This window comes from Humulus lupulus, chromosome 4 (genome assembly GCF_963169125.1).
Source record: "Humulus lupulus chromosome 4, drHumLupu1.1, whole genome shotgun sequence".
Taxonomy (NCBI): Eukaryota; Viridiplantae; Streptophyta; class Magnoliopsida; order Rosales; family Cannabaceae; genus Humulus; species Humulus lupulus.
The window spans coordinates 12,047,211-12,059,932 of record NC_084796.1 but is presented as its reverse complement, the minus strand read 5'-3'; the positions used below and the strand labels follow the sequence as shown (position 1 = coordinate 12,059,932).

The 12,722-nt window shown below is 35.5% G+C and overlaps 1 non-coding gene across 1 annotated transcript; it reads left to right on the top strand.

The window, feature by feature from the left end:
* The first annotated feature begins 12,381 nt into the window (after positions 1-12,381).
* LOC133833523 (small nucleolar RNA R71) lies at positions 12,382-12,488 on the top strand. The gene has a single exon (XR_009892900.1). It is a non-coding gene; the product is annotated as a small nucleolar RNA R71 (small nucleolar RNA).
* Positions 12,489-12,722: the final 234 nt, after the last annotated feature.

Below are 12,722 nucleotides of genomic sequence, written 5' to 3'. Positions count from 1 at the left end.
ATATATGCATGATGCTAGGGCATAGCCCCCTTGATTGTTGTATGCTATGTGTGACATGTGGACATACTGTTTGTGGTTGATTGATGAGATTGGGAGGTGGTTTTGGATGTTGTTATCATGCCTGATGTGCGACATCATTGATTGCAGGCTTATTGCAGTAATGCCTCGGTGATCAATCAGACTCCACGGCAATAAGGCCGAGGATGACAATGAGGGTCAGGACCCTCCACCTTCCCCGGCGAATTGGCAACAGTTATTTGCCGAAATTAAAGCTAGACTTCATCAAACAGAAGAAGAGCTTTGACAATTGAGGCAACAAGCCCCTCCTCAGAGTACTGGGGTACAGGATCCATAGGCTTTGGCCCTAGCACTAGCCCAGCCTGCGATGGAAAATAGGTGGGAACCCTTGAATGAGAGGTTTAGGAAGCATCATCCTCCTACCTTTGAGGGTGGCCTAGACCCACTGCAGGTAAAGGAGTGGATGAACATGATTTCTTCCATCCTAAATTTCATGAGGGTCGAAGGGAATGAGAGAGTGGCCTGTGCCAGTTATATGTTGAGGGAAGATGCCCGCATCTGGTGGGATGTTGTGTTAAAGAGGAGGAATGTAGTGGTTATGACCTGGGAAGAATTCAGAAACATCTTTAACGATAAATATCATAGTGTTGCAGTCCAAGCTACAAAAGTGGACGAGTTCGTTAATTTGAATCAGAACTGGATGACGATTGCAGAATATGCCTTGAAATTTGATCGGTTAGCAAAGTTCGCGCCGGACTTGGTGCCTACTGACATGGCACGAAGGGATCAGTTTGTGTGGTGATTGAACCTTATGATCGCCCATGATGTTAATATAACATTGGATCTGAGAACTACCACCTATGCACAAGTAGTGGAGAAGACCTTTACAGCTAAAGGGGCCGGGGATCAGATATGGAGAGAGGGCGCCGCTAGGCGTGATGCCTCCTTTTATTGGATATATCCGGGGTAGTTGCCCCAGTGAGTAGAAGAGAAAGGCCCTATATTCTTTTGTTTCTCTTGGCTCAAATAGGAGGGCACGGGGTGTTTTCAGGGCAAGGGAGACAACTGGAGGAGTTTTCCAGTGTGTCCTTGGTGCAGATGATGACATTAGGGAGAGTGCAGGATCAAGGCTTGCTTTACTTGTGCTTTATGGTGCAGGTAAGGGCAAAGAGAAAGTTGACCAACCATGAGTATGGAGAGTGTGGAGCGATGGGTACATATTCGGCCTACCTGGCTGCCACGACCAGGGTTATTTTGGGGAAATGTACTGTAATGTCCCAAATTTGCTAATAAGTCTTAGGGCCTTAATTAGTGTGTCAGGAGGGCAATAATTGATTGAATTATGTTAATATGTGAATTGGATGAGTATGTGAGTAGAAATGCATGTTTAGGTGAATTAAATATGCATGTGGGACCCATTTGGCTATTGGGGCATATTTGTAATTTTAGCTCGTTGAGGGCATAAATGTAATATTTGTGTATACTGTGATTGATATCACGAGCGAGTGGTGATATATTTGTGATGGACGATTTGAGATGGTCCTATGGAGAAGTTTAGCTAGAAAGTCACAATGGGGTCAAATACCCGACTTGGGAGGAGCTTAGGGGTATTTTGGGAATGTTATATGTGTTCGAAATTTATTGAGTAACGCGTATTATTTTATTAATGATTTGGAAATGTTGGGATTAAATGGCGATTTATGAGAATACTCGGGGAATTAGCGGGATTAGGCAAATGACGGAAATGCCCTTGGTGGCATTAAAGGGTTGCAGATAGGCTTAGGGGTGTTTTACGTATTTTGGAACTTAAGCAGTTGGGATTACCCTTAGCCTTTAGCATATTCTAGAGTGAAGCAAAGGAAAAAAAAACATAAGAGAATTCCCCATCTCTCTTTCTCATCTATCTCTCGGTTCTCTCCCTCTCTCATGGTGTTGAGAATTTTGATGAAACCTTGAAGAATTGGGCTGGTGAATTGGAGGATTGGCAAGATTAAAGCTCAGGGAATCAATTTAGGAACTGATTTAAGTGTAGAGGTAAGCTTCTTAATTGAGTTAAGCTGTTGAATTTTGCTTGATTATGTTAGAATCTTAGGCTTGCATGATAGTGGATTTCAAGTTTAATTGTGGGGTTGTTTATGGATTTGCTGTGATATCTGGGGTATGAATAAGGAATTCAAACTTTGTTCTGGGTTTGATTGGAGTTTGGAGTGAGAATTTTGGGGTTAGGATCGAAGAAATGTGCAGAGGAAATGGTGATTTTCTGGGTTTCGGGCTCGAGCCGCGACCCTATTCTTCAGGCACCGATGCCCATGTTTATCAAATAGGCTGGAAGTCTCTGTCTGCCAAGGTGCGCCGTGGCCCAAGGATTGGAGTGCCATGGCCCGTGTCCCTCAACAGAGAGGCATTTTGCCTCTGACTTGAGCACATCGTGGCCCAAATTCTAAATATTGGTTGTTTGAAGGTTTTTGGCTCGGGAACCCAAAAGTTAAGGCTCAGGAAGAATTTTATCACCCGGATTGGTAGAATCCAAGGTCCCAGAAGCTAGAATTATATCCCGAAGTTATTTATTGAATTAGAGCTTGATGGATGGCTATTGTGAATGCATTGTGACTAGGTTATCAGCGAGGCTCGGGTTAGAGGACTATGCTCGGGATTGCGGTGCTCAAGAAGCTTGGGACACAGGTAAGAAAACTGTTGTACCCATAGAGCAGGGCGTGGCCCTATTGTTTGTATTGCAGGGCATGGCCCTATGTGAGTGAATTGCAAGGTGTAGCCCTATTGTTTATGTTTAGTATATGTTTAAATATTTGTTGATATTATGCTATGTATTGCATATTTGTGAATGAATGGCGAAGGTCGAAAATGGCAGGAGCCGAGTACGGCAAGGGGCCGGGAATGGCGTCGAGTACATGGAGTGCAAAGTCGAGTACAGCAAGGGGCCGAGAATGGCGTCGAGCACGTAGAGTGCAAAGACGAGTACGACAAAGGCCGGGAGCGGCACTAGCACGCGGAGTGCAAAGCCGAGTACGGCAAGGGGCCGGGACGACGTTGAGCACATGGAGTGCGAGCTGTTAGGGCGAGACCCTCTTAGGATGCTGGAGTCATCCTCACGGTGAAGACTACAAACCTAGGGCCTGGTAAAGCGCCTGGGACGACATGGCTGCTATGTGTTTAGCATGTTGGCTATTTTGTTATATGTTGATTGATAGATATGCATATGTTAATTGTTTTGTGTTGAGTTTTCTTGTTGGGATTCGGCTCACGGGTGCTCTATGGTGCAGGTAAGGGCAAGGGTAATGGTAAGGTCGACCAACCATGAGTATGGAGAGCGTGGAGCGACGGGTACATGTTCGGCCTACCTGGCTACCATGACCAAGGGTATTTTTGGGAAAAGCAATGTATAGATTTGAATTTGTCGCCTAGTCGACCCTAAATGTATTTTTAGTTGTAAATATTTTCTAAACAATATTTTAAGATCCCAAATGTTTAACTTTTAGTGTTTTCAATGAATGACTACATTTTTATATTTAATGCCCTAAAACAACCACAACACAGTTTACCTAAAGTTTTAATCTAAAACCTTGATTAGCGAGTTAATGGCACGTTTTTTTTAAACTCACTTAGTAACGACTCTAAGGAAGTAGGGCGTTAATGTAATGAACTGCTTTCTCGCCTAGGTCGACTGTAATTATATTTTTGAGTTGTATTATAATTTCTAAATAGTATTTTGGGATCCCAACTGTATAACTTTTTATGATTTCAATGAATGCCCAAATCTTTGTAATTTATGTCATTAAATGAGTTTTATTTCAATTTAGTCACACTTTTAACCTAAAACATCGATTAGTGAGCTAATGACACATTTATAACTCACATAGTAACAACTCTACGGTAGTAGGGCGTTACAGTGGGGATCGCCAACTTGAACAAGGTTCAAGACCTTTGTCCGAAAGCTTATTTCCCCTATTCTCTAAGCACTGAGGGATCTCACAAGGAAAAAACTCTCTGGAATTATCAAGCCTCTATGGTGTATTTTCTAGCCAAGTGCTTTGTGGATAGAAAATGATGAGAATATATGGCTTTACTCTTTGCAAATCAACAACTAATAATGGAAATGATGCAATATTTCAAACCCTAGATGTTAATCAAGATCCAAATTCAAAGTATGAATGCAATTCTTGATAATCAAAGATCCAAGTTTTGATGGATCAACCAACACACCTTGTGGATCTTTTCATGATCCCCCCATCGATGATAGTACCCAGAATGAGAAGTATGATGATTTGTTTAAGGAAATGGGCACTGAATTTTACCCAGGTTCCTCGAAATCAGCCCTCAATGCGTTGGTGAAGCTAATGCATAGCAGAGTTCTAAATAGGTGGAGTAATCGATCTTTTGATCAACTTCTCAATATATTGATTGAGCTATTTCTTGTGGGAACAAAATTACCGAAGTCTCATAATGAGTCGAAGGTAAAGTTACGTAATCTTGATTTGGGTTACGACTCAATTGATGCATGCAAGCATGATTGTGCACTTTTTTGGAAGGATAACGAGAAGAAGGATGTATGTCCAGTTTGTGGGGAAATCAGATGGCAAAAAAACAGCGATAAAGACAAAATATTCCTCATAAAGTGTTGCGGTACTTTCCGGTCACCTCGAGATTGAAGAGGCTCTACAGTTGTAGACATTTAGCAAAAGATATGAAGTGGCATTACTCTAAGAGACCCAAAGAAAACGGTGTGCTTAGGCATCCTACGGATGGTGAAGAATGGAAACAATTTGATAACCTATATCCGTTTTTCGTAGCTGAACCAAGAAATGTGAGACTAGGGTTGGCAACTAATGGATTCAATCCATTTGGAAATATGAGCAAATCCTACAATATGTGTCCGATTATCTTAGTTCCTTATAACTTACCTCCATGGAAGTGTGATGGACCCAAAACGGGTATGTTTTAAATATTTATACTCGCAAGCGCACGAATCGTATTTATAGAATAGTTTTTGTGTAAGCACCAGATCGAACCCAAAGGAGTTGTCTAAAATCAAAAAAAGAAAACTATTTTAAATCAAAAGTAATAAATTCTAACCTAGCTCCAAAGATTGATGAGTTTTAATATTATGAACATAAAATAAAAGATTGAAAAATAAAACTATTTAAGAGAATGAAAATAAACCAATAATGATTTGAAAATAAGTGTTAAAAGAAAAGATTATTAAGATACTAGAATCCACAAAATGTAAGTTTAATAATATTTATTAGTATATTAATTCCCAAGTTTTAGTGATAGTTAAAATAATTCAAACTATCATTTTCCAAATATATTTATAATTTTAAGCACAAATTACTTCTAAAAAGATAGGAATTTTCTTAACTTTTCAAAATTATAATTTCAAAGCATTTAATGTAAATCAATCTAATGAAATAACAAATAAATCAATGAACATTATTTATAAGGCAAAACATAATATTTTTGTTCTAAGCATGGATGTGTACAATTTAATGACACATCTTACATAAAGAATATTATGCCTTTGCACTAATGACGAACAAAGTGTAAATATTATCTAACAATCCAAAATATGAGATATTAAAGATGAAAGACATATATGAAGAAGAAAAATCCATAAACTTTGTTGCATTACAAGGGAAATCAACATACAACATAAATATTACCTAGTTACAAGTTGCTTCATCATGATCTTAATAATCTTATGAAAAAGATTAGAAGCACATAACTAGAGTAGAAATTACAAAATAAATGACATACATACTTGCAAAATGCTCTTGAAAAACCCAAAATGGAAGAGAGAATGGTAGAGAGAAAATGAGAGAAAAGAATATGGTAACCAAAAATTAAGCACCCCAAAATGGTCTTGAAATTCCATATTTATAGCCAAAAAGATATTATTAAAATAATAAATTTAAATTAATTAAATTTATTAGATTAATTAAATAAAATAAATATGGTATGTAGAGGTAAATTATAGGGTGTAATGATGATGTTATGGTGAAAATGTGTAGAAAAAAAGGTAAAAAGTTGGCATTTTGGACATAGGGGACACATGGTACATTTAGGCAATTTTATGGGCTCAAGAAGTGGCTGATGGTGGCTGGTGACAGTTGGCTGGGGAGCTGGGCCAAATTGCTGATGGAAGAGGTCAGGGAGTGTGCTTGGGTTGGTGGGCCAAAGAGGCTGGCAGGGCCAAATGGATGTTGAGGCAGGGAGTGAGTTCGACTGGCTGGGAAATGGCGGAGATGGGTGGACAGCTGGCGGCTGGAGGTTGATGCTGGGAAGGAGAAGCAGGCGTGGGCCTGGGCTTCGGTGGCAGGCTGGGAGGCTTCGGGCCTTGGTGTGGGCCTGCTGAAGGAAGATGGCCTTGTGCCAATTTTTGTTATTTCTTCTTCACAAATGCCAATCTTCTTTCTTTTTCTTTATTTTTCAAACACAACAAAGATACAACATAATTCCTACACCATAAAAACTTAAATTAAATAACAATCAAATATTTTCAATTATAAATAAATCATATTAATTATTTGAAAATACTTAATTAAGACTTAATTTAATTTATCAATAAAGATCAACAAAATTGCACTTTTATTTTACTTCTAACTAAACTATATTAATTACACATAATTTAAACTACAACATATTATAATAAAATATATAAAAATATACAAAAATATATAAAATCATGATAAGACTAATAAATTTAAAATTACTTAAAAACTTAATAAATCAATTAAAAATTCAAGAACTAAGCAACAATTAGCATATAAATTATGGTACAATAACTCTATTTTGTAGAGTTATCACACCCCAAAACTTAAAGTTTTGCTAGTTCTCAAGCAAAAGAAAATAAAAAAAAACACACACATTTTTTTTATTGGTGATATAAAAAGGATTTTCTCAAAAATTGCACAATGAAAATAATTCTAAAAAATTATTATGAATAGAAGTTAAGCTTATGTAATTACTTAAATTGTCAATTTTGCTTTTAGAAAATATGTTTTCATTAAAATTATTTTTCACTTAAACTTATAGGAAATAAGAGTGTTCTTGTTATGAAAAATGTAATTTTTGTTACAAGCAAAATTGACCCTATAGTTAAAAACAAAACTTAAGAATTATTCATATTTTTAAGAGAACTAAACTCAAGCTCAATCAAGATTTTTATCATTGAAAATGAAAAATATCACCAATGTTTTTTTTTTTTTTGAATTTTTATGAAAATGAACAAATAAAAAAAAATTAACAAAACAACAACATATATATAATTTTTTTTTTTCAAACAAACATAAATAAAACACAAAAATTAACACAAAACATAAAAATTAAAAAAAAACAACGCAAAGCATAAACACAATAAATCATACTCTCATTAATGATAATAACCATATAAACTTGATACCCCCAAACTTAATTTAAGCATTGTCCTCAATGCGCCAAAATATAAATATAAATTAAAATTGACAAGAGTTTAGAGTTTAGAATGGTCGTACCTTGATATGGTGCACCGCTAAGAGAGTAGAAGATATAACAAACAAAAATTAAATCACACATAAAACAAACAAAACAAATAAAGCACAAGTTAACAAGATCAAATAGGAGTCAAATAGCATGGTAAACAGGGTCCTCAAGGAGTATCTCATCCACTTCATCGGGTTTCAATTCTAAAAATGGTTTTAATTTTTGTCCATTAACTTTAAATATATCACCATTTTTAGGATTTTCAATTTCAATAACTCCATGTGGAAAAACAATACGAACAATGTAAGGACCGGACCACCTAGAGCGTAACTTTCCCGGGAATAAATGCAAACGAGAGTTGTATAAAAGGACTTTCTGACCTGGAGAAAAATATTTTCTCAAAATAGTTTTGTCATGGTAAAATTTCATACGATCCTTATATTTTTTGAATAATCGTATGCATCATTCCTAATTTCGTCTAGCTCATTCAATTGAAGTTTTATTTTCTCACCTGCCTTGTCTAAAGAAAAGTTTAACTGCTTAATTGCCCAAAAGGCTATATGTTCTAACTCAACAGGTAAATGGCACGCCTTCCCATACACAAGTCTGTAGGGTGACATGCCAATGGGTGTTTTGTACGCGGTACGATACGCCCATAATGCATTAGTGAGTCTTAAGGACCAATCTTTCCTAGTTGGATTCACAGTTTTTTCTAAAATGTGCTTAACTTCCCTATTAGATACTTCAACTTAACCACTAGTTTGTGGGTGATATGGTGTTGAGACTTTATGTGTAATGCCATATTGTTTCATCAAATGTTCAAATGCCTTATTACAAAAGTGTGTACCGTTATCACTAATAATAGCACATGGTGAACCAAAACGAGAAAATATATTTTCTTTCAAAAATCAAAGCACAACTCTGTGGTCATTAGTGTGGCATGCAAAAGCTTCAACCCATTTTGACACATAATCAACTCCAACAAGAATATAAAGATTACCAAAAGAGTTAGGAAATGGTCCCATAAAATCAATGCCCCAAACATCAAATATGTCAATAATAAGAACAAGATTTAAAGGTATCATGTTTCTTTTAGTTAAACTTCCTAACTTTTGGCAACGTTCACAAGCTTTACAATAAACATATGTATCATGAAAGATAGTAGGCCAATAAAAACCACATTGTAAACCTTTAGCAGCTGTTTTCTTACCACTAAAATGTCCTCCACATGCATGATCGTGACAAAAAGATATGATTTTAGATTGGTCACAATTTGGAATGCATCTTCTAATTATTTGATCAGGGCAATATTTAAACAAGTAAAGATCATCCCAAATAAAAATTTTCACCTCAGAATAAAATTTAGATTTATCATGCTTTGACCAATGAGATGGTATTTCTATAGTGACCAAATAATTAACAATATCAGCATACCAAGGCAAGGAAGAAACATGCATCAATTGTTCATCAGGAAAAGTTTCAGTGATAGGAGTGGAGTCATGTATAGTTTCAACAACTAGTCTAGATAAATGATCAGCAACAACATTTTCATATCCTTTTTTATCACATATTTCTAAGTCGAATTCTTGTAAAAGAAGGATCCAACGGATCAAACGAGACTTAGCATCTTTTTTCGACAAGAGATATTTTAATGCAGCATGATCAGAATAGACAATAATTTTAGATCCTAACAAATAAGATCTAAACTTCTCCAATGCAAAAACAACAGCAAGCAGTTCTTTCTCGGTTGTGGAATAATTTAATTGAGCGTCATTTAAAGTTTTGCTAGCATAGTAAATTACATGAGGTATTTTTTCAAGTCTTTGTCCTAAGACATCACCTATAGCATTATCAGAAGCATCACACATTATTTCAAAAGGTATTTTCCAATCAAGGGGTCGAATAATGGGTGCAGTAGTCAACAAAGTTTTTAATTTTTCAAAGGCAACATGGCAATTATTATCAAATACAAAAGCATTTTCTTTTCCAAGTAAATGGCATAAAGATCGAGAAATTTTGCTAAAGTCTTTTATAAATCTTCTATAAAAACTGGCATGGCCTAAAGAATGATCTAATTTCTTTCACAGTTTTAGGTGGGGGAAGTTTTGAAATAAGATCAATTTTAGCTTTATCAACTTCTATTCCCTCAGAAGAGATTACATGAAAACAATTCCTTTTTTAACCATAAAATGACATTTTTCCCAGTTAAGAACAAGGTTTTTCTCTTTGCAACGAATTAAAACAAGTGAAAGATGGTGCAGACATTCATCAAAGGAAGAACCAAACACAGAAAAATCATCCATAAATACTTCAAGAAATCTTTCAACCATGTCAGAAAAAATCGAAATCATACACCTTTGAAAAGTCGCAGGTGCATTACATAATCCAAAAGGCATGCGACGATAGGAAAAAGTCCCAAAAGGGCATGTAAATGTAGTCTTTTCTTGATCTTCTGGGGCAATGGGGATTTGTTTATATCCCGAAGACCCATCAAGAAAGCAAAAATATGCATGGCCAGCTAATCGTTCAAACATTTGATCAATAAAAGGTAATGGAAAATGGTCTTTTCTAGTAACATTATTCAACTTTCTATAGTCTATGCACACTCTCCACCTCGTTTGTACTCTAGTCAGGATTAATTCATTTTTCGCATTTTCAACAACTGTGATCCCAGACTTCTTAGGCACAACTTGAACTGGACTAACCCATTGACTATCAGAAATAGGATAAATGATACCTACGTCTAACAATTTTATGACCTCTTCTCTAACTACTTCTTTCATATTTGGATTTAACATTCTTTGACATTCCTGAGAGGTTTTAGCATTATCTTCTAGATGGATTCTATGCATACATATGGATGGGCTAATTCCTTTAATGTCTCCAATGGTCCAACCTATGGCTTCTTTATGTTTTCTAAGGACATCTAACAATTTATCTTCTTGTTCTTTATCTAAAGCAGATGCTATGATAACAGGTAAGGTTTCAGATTCTCCTAGAAAATCATATTTTAAATTTTCTGGTAAAGGTTTAAGGTCTAACTTTGGAGACTCGGATATTGATTGAACATGATCTAAGGGTGAAAAAGGTTCAACTTTGGTTTCATTTAAGGGTATAGGCTCTAGCAAAGCATTCACATCACCATTAAAATCATCAACATGCAAGTTCATACCAAAGTATTTTTCACAAAAGTCAAGTAAGTCATTTCCATCATCTTCACATATACTATCTATCATGTTAACTTCAAGCACTTCTTCACACTCAACAGATTTAACCACATTAAATACATTCAATTCAACAGTCATATTTCCAAAAGATAATTTCAAAACACCATTACGAAAATTTATGATTGCATTAGATGTAGCTAAGAATGGTCTACCTAAAATGATAGGAATTTGAGCATGCATATTTTCCACAAGTTGAGTATCAAGAACAATGAAGTCAACAGGAAAATAAAATTTATCAACTTTTATTAAAACATCCTCTATAATGCCTCTAGGAATTTTCACAGAACGATCGGCTAATTGAAGAGTTATAGAGGTAGGTTTTAGCTCACCAAGACCAAGTTTCTTATAAACAGAATAAGGCAATAAATTCACACTAGCACCCAAATCAAGTAAAGCCTTGTTAATAAAATGATCACCAATAATGCATGAAATTGTGGGACACCCAGGATCTTTATATTTAACAAGACTCTTATATTGAATAATGGAACTAGTTTGTTCAGTTAAAAATGTCTTTTTAGGAACATTAGTGTTTCTTTTAACAGTACAAAGATCCTTTAAAAATTTAGAGTAGGCAGGAATTTGTTTAATGGCATCTAAGAAAGGGATATTGATACTAACTTGTTTAAAAACTTCTAAGATGTCATTATATTGGCCGCCTTTTTTAATTGGAAGTAATCTTTGTGGAAATAGGGCTTTTGGAATGAAAGGATGGATTGGAGTTTCCTTGTTTGAAAAGTCATTGGCATTAGAACTAGAAGGCTGACTCTTTTCTTTTTCTTTTTCTTTTTCTTTTTCGTTTTCAACCTCGGGTATGTAATCGGGTTTGACAATGTTCTTTCCGGACCTAAGAGTTGAAATTGATTTGAATTCTCCATTATGACTAGACTTTCCTATCTCATATTGACCTTTTGGATTAGGGATAGGTTGACTAGGGAATGTTCCTTTTTCTCTATCAGCTAAAGCAGTGGTGAGTTGTCCTACTTGTGTCTCGAGTTTGGTAATTGATTGAGATTGATTTTGTAGGATTTTTTGAGTGGATTGCATAAATTGTTGTAAAGTATCTTCTAAGGAAGGTTTTCTTTGTTGAGGATATGGTTGATTTTGTGGGGCATGAGCTTGGTTTTGTGTGTTGTATTGGTGCCCTTGATTCATTTGGGGTTGGTTTTGTTTCCATGAAAAGTTCGGATGGTTTCTCCAATTTGGATTGTAGGTGGATGAAAATGGGCTATCATTTGGTTTCCCATAAGCATGAAGTGCATTGGCCTCCTCAGAAAAGGCTTCTTAGTAGGAAGGACATGATTGGGCATTATGGCAAGGACTAGCACATATAGAACAAACATCTTTTCTTGGTTGTATTGGAGAGTTTATAGTTTGGCTTATGGCTAAAGCTTCTACTTTTCTCGCTAATTTGTCTAACGATATTCTTAAGTCTAATTCTTCTTTTACTTCATACCTTCCTCCTCTTTTTGGTGAATTAGTTGACCTAGACCTAGGATCAAAATAATTCCATTGTTGTGAATTGACAGATAAATCTTCAAGGGCGTCCCACGCCTCTTGTCCTTGAAATTTTAAAAAATTTCCAGTATGCATAGATTGAATCATTTGACGATTAGAGGGAGTCAAACCATCATAAAAATATTTTACAAGTCTCCATTTTTCAAAACCATAATGAGGACATTTTAATAATAAATCTTTAAATCTTTCCCAACATTCATAAAACTCTTCATTATCTTTTTGAAAAAACTCGGAGATTTCTCTCCTTAGACTATCAGTTTTAGACATAGGAAAAAATTTCAGCAAGAATTTATTATAAAGTTGATCCCATGTAGTTATAGACCCTGTTGGAAGGGAATTTAACCAAGCTTTTGATTTTTCTTTTAATGAAAAAGGAAACAATCTTAGTTTGACCGACTCATCAGAAAATTTTTGAAATTTAAATGCTGAGCAAATTTCTAAGAAATCTTTGACATGCATGTAAGGATCCTCTCTATCTAACCCATA